Source organism: Alexandromys fortis, unplaced genomic scaffold (genome assembly GCF_014885135.2).
Source record: "Alexandromys fortis isolate MF-2015 unplaced genomic scaffold, M_Fortis_MF-2015_v1.1 scaffold_95, whole genome shotgun sequence".
Taxonomy (NCBI): Eukaryota; Metazoa; Chordata; class Mammalia; order Rodentia; family Cricetidae; genus Alexandromys; species Alexandromys fortis.
The window spans coordinates 615,537-623,974 of record NW_026067990.1 but is presented as its reverse complement, the minus strand read 5'-3'; the positions used below and the strand labels follow the sequence as shown (position 1 = coordinate 623,974).

Here is an 8,438-nt window from a genome sequence, read left to right as displayed (position 1 = left end):
AAAGTTAAATTATATTGAATATTGTATGCATGCATGCTTCTACCTCTGTTTACAACATTTTTATGTATATATATATATATATATATATATCATATTGCAGCATACATTTCCACCTCTGATTGAAATGCTTATATAATGTTTATGTATTGATATATATATATATATATCATATTGAAGTGTACATTTTCACCTCTGATCAAGATACTTATACGTTGTTTACATTTGGAGGTTATTGTCCTCATTTATTGCACAGTTGTTTATTGTCTTAGTCTTTAGTTAGAACGGTATTAAAAATTATAGATCAATAGTCATCTATGTTTGTCATATTTATAGTTAGACTAATCACGTTCTTTAGATACATAGAAAATATATTATGTATAGATAAATAATCTTCAACCTCTTCAAAGAGCTGTAAAAATGGCATTTAATTTAACTTAGATTTCTGTGGTAGTGAGACACAACCGCTCCTGCTAACACCGATCTACTCCCAAGAGAATGTTGAACACCAAAGACACTCCACTTGGAGCTTTTATTCTTGAAAAAACTGGACTCTGGGAAAAGAACTGTCCATACCTCAACTACTAACAAAATACATAGTATCCAAAAATGGTTAAGCAGGCCTATCAAATCTTGCCAAGACAGGGTAAGACAGTTTTGGAAATTTCCTTGCCTTTAAAAATAATCTGTCAGTTAATCTAGGCCTTAGCCAAAGTTGGTTGCTTCAACATTTCAAATGTGAATTTGGGTGATTGCCTAGGTAGCAAGTTGTCTCTATGATTTGTGGCATGTTTTGGAAGTTGTTTGATTGCACTTCCTAATTACTCAGGTAACATTATTTCCCTTCTCGGATCTTTGATGGGGTTGAAGACTAGATAAATATAGTCAATTTCCTCTCATGTCTTGGCCAAGTTATTTATTATACAAGATTTAAGCTAGTTAGAATAGGATATTTGTTTTTATTGTATATAATTTTGTGATAGGATTAGCAATCTCTTATTTAAACAAAAGGGGAGGTGCTGTGGGAAGGTGTATAGCTAGCAACTACCTGCCTACTGGGGCATGGCTTCATAAACTATTTACCTGGATGCAGAAGCCCATCCAGCCCCTTCCTTTCTGCTCCCCCCTGGGGCATATGCTGTTTGGTTTGCTTTGTATCTGATCTTCATTCGTCATACAAGCAGAGAATACTGACTTTGTAAGTTTTACCTTTTAATAAACATTGTTCTATTTCTTATTTCTGAACTAGTATGGGATTCCTTTTTTTTTTATAAGCATCTGATCTTTCCGCCTTCATCTTTTCCCACCAATTTTGAACATAAAAACACACAGAGCTCTTTACTTTTTTAGGTTCTTATTTCTGAAGTTCTCCAGTCACACAAAATTGAAAGGAAATTGTATGATTTCCTCCAATTAATCATGTGCTTATTAAGTTTTCAGTCGTCAAATCAGCATGGACAAGGATACTATTTCTTCTCTCCACAGTATTTATCATTGTCTTATAATGACCTTTACTTATTGCTAATTATGTACTAAATTGAAATTTGTGTATTACTTTCTCTTTTAGAAAGAAAGCCTTTATTGGTACAAGCATATATAGTATTTTTCTAATGTGTAAAAAAACCTGCTAGGCAAACCAAATTATTATTATTTGAATCCATTTTGAGGTAATAGTTTCACAAATATGATGGTTGTTGGTGGGGAGTATATGGCTTTTAGTTTTCAGTGGCATATGTCTGAAATTTAATATGATTTTGCAAAAAAAATAAGCCCCCTGATGTTTTACTTCTTGGGACAAAATTGAGTTTTCTATAATTGTCAATAAGTTAATATAAAAGCCTTTTAAAGTGTTATGTTCAGTGTCTCTGTTGTCAAAAAATCCAGTGTATGATATAAGTCAGTGTATAAGGAAATTTTGGGCATATTGGTTGGGTACAGAGAAGGGTCATGACTGCTTTATCCTGCACATAAAACTAATTACATTTACTATGTGATTAAAAAGGCCAAAATAATACTAGTGACATTCTTCAATTCATAGTGTTGTTTTATTGTTTTTTCTTTATTTTTTTATTTTTCCGTTCAAATATTTATACTTCCTTCCCTATTCCCAATCCCCTCCCGCTCCCCCACCCCCCTTCTCCCTTCCCTTCCCTGCTTGAGAGAGGGCAGGTAACCCTGCCTTGTGGGAAGTACAAGCCTCCCCCCATCCCCGCTACATCCAGGCTTAGGAAGCTGTGCATCCTATAGACTAGGGTCCCAAAAAGCCAGAACATATAGTAGAAACAAGTCCCAGTGCCTTTATCAATAGCTTCTCAGTCAGCCCCTATTGTCAGCCACAATCAGAGAGTCCAGTTTGATCACATGCTTGTTCAGACCCACTCCAGCTGGATTTGGTGAGGTCCCATTAAAACAGGCACACTGCCTCAGTTGGTGGACCAACCCCTCGCTGTCCTGACTTCCTTGCTCATCTTCTCCCTCCTTCTGCCCTTCAACTGGACCGTGGGAGCTCAGTCCATTGCTCTGATGCGGGTCTCTGTCTCTATCTCCATCCATCGCCAGATGAAGATTCTATGGTGATATTCGAGATAATCATCAGTGTGATAGTGGGGCAAGGACAGTTAAGGCACCCTCTTCTCTGCTGTCCAAGGATATAGCTGGGGACCTCACCGTGGACACCTGAGATCCCCTCTAGAGCCAAGTCTCTTGCCAACCCTAAAATGGATCCCTTAATGTAGGTATCTTCTTCCCTGCTCCTATATCCACCCTTCCTCCATCTCCACCCTCCCACTCCCCCAAGCTCTTGCCAATCCTTCCCTTCTCCCTTCCCTCTCCCCCTCTCCCCTTCCCCCAACTTCTCCCCCTCTCCTTCCCCTCCCCCATGCCCTTCAATCTTGTTTGCTTCCAATTTCCAGGAGGATCTATATGTTTTTCTTTGGGTTCACCTTGTTATTTGGCTTTTCTGGGCTTGTGAACTATAGGCTTAATGTCCTTGGTTTATGGCTAGAGTCCACAAATGAATGAGTACATACCATATTCATCGTTTTGGGTCTGGGTTATCCCACTCAGGATAGTGTTTTCTATTTTCATCCATTTGCATGCAAAATTCAAGATGTCATTGTTTTTTAGCGCTGAGTAGTCCTCTAATGCTTATATATTCCACACTTTCTTTATCCATTCTTCCATTGAGGGACATCTAGGTTGTTTCCAACCTTTTTTTTACCACTGAGTAGTACTCTAATGCTTATATAGCGTACATATTCCACACTTTCTTTATCCATTCTTTTTTTTAAATATTTAGTAACTATAATCTGAGCAACAAAGGAACCAACCAAACAAAGCAAAACAAACCTCAGAGGGCCTATTAAAAGCACACCATGTAATGATTGTCTTAAAGGTTGGGCTATCTAACTCTTACTCAGGATTGTTAATATTTTGAACATCCATCCCATATCTAACTATAACAAATTTAGGCAATAACCCCTTATATGATGATAAAGCAGATGAAGACTTGCCCAGATTTCGTGCTCTAAATGTTTTGATTTACATATTTGTCTTCTACCAACAAGCCCTATTATATCTGCATCAGAAACCTGAAGTTGTCTTCCTTGCTCAACAGGGAGAACCTGTAGGATGAAGCCAACCTCTGAGGTAAGCAGGACAAGTAAACAATAGGTTGTTTATTAAAAAAAGCTTCATTATTTCAAAATATCAACAGTTCTCAATATAAACCTTCAAATTTCTCCTTACATAAAGTTCAGAAACTTTTCCAAAATTTAAAATATCTGTAAGAAGAAACACTGCTTCTTTACAGTAGTGTCTCAGTCATCAGAAATGTACTCTACTACCTAGTTTCCCTCCAGTGAATTAAACCAAAAAGCTTGAATTAACTACATTGCAAGGTTCAAAAAAGACTAAAAGTGTGGAATATATGCAACTTATCTCAAAATGGTATCCTTTTAACTTCAGAACTTTATTTTAAGGCTATGTAAGGCCAGATTAGGAAGGTGTTACATACCTGAGTGATTTGTCAAGGATTTTCAATGAGAAAGAAAAAAGTTACAGGCAAAGAAAGTTTTCCATTTTGTATTTAGTATAACCACTAGCTAGTAGTGTAACCATTCAGTCTTATCTCTACACAAATCAGACCGTTATTGCAGTTTCTAGACCTGTGGTAACAAAATATGTTTATTAAAAATAAAGTATAGTAAAGTTTTATTACAACTATAGGTTCTTAGGGAAACTAAGGCATGGGTCACTTTAGAATGCAGTATGTGAAAATGGTATTAATACAGCACCACAAAAGGCTGGGACACCATGACTGATCATGGCTCCTTTGGGTGTGCTTTCTTGCATCTTATTTTTTAAATTCTGTCTACTCAGTTGACATGTGGGAGGATGACAACCGACAGTTTACCATCTGGGGTGGGGACAAGGCCCTTGTGCTCCACTGGTTTCCACCTTGCTGACAGCAGTCACTGGTAGCAGAGAGCCTGTCCCTGTTGTGGCTGGGCCACTCCCAACGTAAAAATGTTTGGAATTTTTTTCCTGTCCTGTTGGTTTGCTGCAGAATTCTGCGGAAGATTCTCTATTTCCACCAGCATAGGACCAGATATTGAGGAAGGGATCACAGGCACAGGAGACCTCACACCCCTAGCCTGTTGGGAGTCATTTTTCTGGGTTGAAGTATTATGAACACCAAGATCTTCAGGTTTTGTTATGCTTGCTTTCATCTGTAGGGTCTGCCGGGAGTATTGCTTGCTGGGCCTTCTTTCAAAGGAGGTCGATCTTCTTGTTTTGTTAGATTTTGTGGTCTGATATTAATTTTTCCACTATATCTAAGTCGTGATCCTAGTCGAATGAATCCCGATCATTGAGAACACTTTTGGACAGGTCTTCGGAGACGGAAGAAGACATGGTGCTCCACTGCACATTTCCATAAGTGTTTGCAGGCCTTTGGATGATGCAGTCTAAATACAAAGGTGTGCTCTTGTTCTTTACCCTGATCGTCATCTTCCACAACCACCAGAGTTAATTTATTCTTCTTAAAATCCAATCTGGTTATCTTGGGCCAGAAAAATAAGCCGATTTTGGTTTCTCCTTCAAAAACAAGGACTCTTGTTGGAGTAAGTCCTAAGCTACAGTCATTTCCATCTCTAGCCTTGACCACGTGCATATCAACTCCATACATTTCTAGCCATTTGGCTTTATTCAGATAATTGGTTTCAGCTTGTGCTGGAGTCTGACCTCTGTATTCCTTCCATTACTCAAAAATAGCCAGCTCCATCTCTTCGGTCTGATCGGGCAGAAATCTGAACTCGGAGACAAGTTCAGGACTATGTTCAGCGAGATCATAGTTGCCAAGCTCAGCTTGCAGATTAAAAGTGGCCAACTGAACGGCTGTATCAAAAGGACACTCTAATTTCCCATTGAGAATATTTTTTTATTTATTTATTAAAGATTTCTGCCTCCTCCCCGCCACGGCCTCCCATTTCCCTCCCCCCCCCCCATCAAGTCCCCCTCCCTCATCAGCCCAAAGAGCAATCAGGGTTCCCTGACCTGTAGGAAGTCCTAGGACCACCCACCTCCATCCAGGTCTAGTAAGGTGAGCATCCAAACTGCCTAGGCTCCCACAAAGCCAATACGTGCAGTAAGATCAAAAACCCATTGCCATTGTTCTTGAGTTCTCAGTAGTCCTCCTTATCCGCTATGTTCAGCGAGACTGGTTTTATCCCATGATTTTTCAGACCTGGGCCAGCTGGCCTTGGTGAGTTCCCGATAGAACATCCCCATTGTCTCAGTGGGTGGGTGTACCCCTTGCGGTCCTGAGTTCCTTGCTCATGCTCGCTCTCTCTCCTTCTGCTCCTGATTTGGACCTTGAGATTTCAGTCCGGTGCCGCAATGTGGGTCTCTGTCTCTGTCTCCTTTCATCGCCTGATGAAGGTTAACATTCTTGTTTTAACTGCAGAACAAATAAATACCGGGTTAGCTTCTCACGAAGATTGTTTGGTTCCGAGGAATAAAACTTAACCCGAAGATGAAGACAATAGGATGAACCAATTTTTATTTGCTTTTTGATGCTTTTTGTACCATCCAACCAACGAGCTACTTGGGCTGAATCCATGAATCTCAGACCAAAATAGTCACTTTCAATCAAGTCCAGGTGATACATAATTTGATCGAACAGCTCCTGTCCTTTGCCTTTTTCCGGCAAGTCCACATTAACATCTGTACCATCCAGAAGGGACACCATGCATGTGATGATGGACTTGGCATCTCCAGCTGCAGAAATGTGTGTGGCAGCACGCTGTGGCTCTCGGAGTCGCTCCCTCTCAGCATGTTTACGCATAGACCGGCTGCCAAGCGTTCTTCTCAGGGAGCTCAGCATTTCTGCTACTTTACTGGGATGTGAAGATCGTGTAGCGATCGAGACCACAACGACAGGCGTGCACGACCCTTGGGGACAGATGCCCAGCCAGCCCGACGGGAGGACGGGTCCTCTTTATCCATTCTTTATCCTGCACATAAAACTAATTCCATTTACTATGTGATGAAAAGAAGGCCAAAATAATACAAGTGACATTCTTCAATTCATAGTGTTTTTTTTTATTGTTTTTCCTTACTTTTTTTTTTTTTTGGTTGGGTTATGGATGAAAGCAAAGTCTTGATGATGATGGTTAAGTGCTATAGCACTGAAATATACGTAGCACCACAGTTTCAGTAAGTGCTGTATTTTCTAACTCTGAATTGAGCTTTTTGTTCAATGACAGCTGTTCTAATTTCCAACAAACACTGACTTCAATGAAGAATTGCAATACATTGCACCAAATTTATTTAACTTAGCAGTTGTATTGTGTAGAAAGAATTTGAGCATAGTTGATGATAATTTATGACATGACCTGAAGATCTGAATAAAGCCATGGCTCAGAAAACAAGTCATGGAAAAATTCAGTAAAATGTATCAAGTTGGATAGTCTATAATAATTTCTATCGTGGGTCAGTATGTATTTTCAAAACCTAAACTTATTCTCTTAGTTACTTAAAATCAACATATTAAAGCAACATGACTAAATAGCATAACAACAAATTTATTATCTCACAGATCTAAAATTAGATTCCTGCAGTAAAAGGATAAGCATGGCCACACCCCTAAAGGCTCTAGTTAAGATTTCCGATACCCATTCCTAATTTTGTTTCTGCTTTCTTATTTAGGCAACTGTAACCAAGCTTTTTTTAATTTTTCCTTGCCAACATCTGTTGGGAGAAAGCTGTTTGTTCATTTCCTGGCTACCAAGATTTCTGAAATAATCACACAGAAATTTGTATTATCTGAAATACTGTTTGACCAATAGTTTAAGCATATTTCTGGCTAACTTTTATATCATAGACTAACCCATCTCCATTAATCTGTGTATTGTCACATGTTTGTGGCTTACTAGATAAAGTTCTGTCCAATATCTATCTCCGGTGGTGCTGCATGGCTTCTTCCTGACTCTGACTACTCTTTATATATCTTCTGTTAAGCCACTTTCCAAAAGCAGCTTCTTTATTAACCAATAAAAGAAACACATATACAGAAGGACTTCCTACACTAAACATCCTAATCCACATTAATGTCATCGGAGAAATCTTACTTAAAACTGAAAAATCCTTATTCACAAACCAGAATCTGAGTAGGTATGTTTTTCTTTTGGGAGGTGAGACATGATTCAGCCAGTATATTTGTTAATAAATGCATTATAATACTGGCTATAGTGATTTCAACAACCTCTTTTTTTCACTATTATAATTACCCATACTATGTTACCTTTCATTTGTGTATCTATTTTCTCATCTTATAGTATGTACAGATGGACAATCCATACATTTTCTCGTTGAAATATTTTAGCAAATCTACAGATGGGTAAGGTAAATATTAAAATTACATATTGTGCAGATAATGATCTGGACCCATAAAGTATTTGCTAATATTTAAAGATGTACAAAATAGATGCTTTAATGAAAGTGATATCAGAAAACAGACTAATATTATTATGTAGAAATGTGTTTCAAATAGAGTGGGTTATCTGTCCTTCTGAAGTTCAAGTTTTCTGAATTAATGGATCATTTCTAATATTTTTGTCTTTTACTTTTAACTTTTTTGTCATTTATTCATTAATTTTGTACATTATGGTACTAACCACTAATAAATACTTTTATTTAATTCTATAAGCATTTGTAAATCCAACCTGTGTATAGCACAAAGTATAGTATGTATTATTCATTTTTATTTATTTTTTATGGATGTAGGTAAGTGGGTAGAAGAGGAATTGGATTTAAAATCTTTCCAGTCTTTTGCTACTTTTTCCCTTATTAATAGTCATTAAAATGGTTTCTTTTGAGAACTGCCTCCAGGAATAAAAAAAATGATGTTATACTTGTAGATGAAAACTATTTGTAGAACT

The 8,438-nt window shown here is 37.9% G+C and overlaps 1 pseudogene; it reads right to left on the bottom strand.

The window, feature by feature from the left end:
• Positions 1-4,369: 4,369 nt before the first annotated feature.
• LOC126512127 (band 4.1-like protein 5) lies at positions 4,370-6,382 on the bottom strand (annotated as a pseudogene).
• Between the last annotated feature and the right edge of the window lie 2,056 nt (positions 6,383-8,438).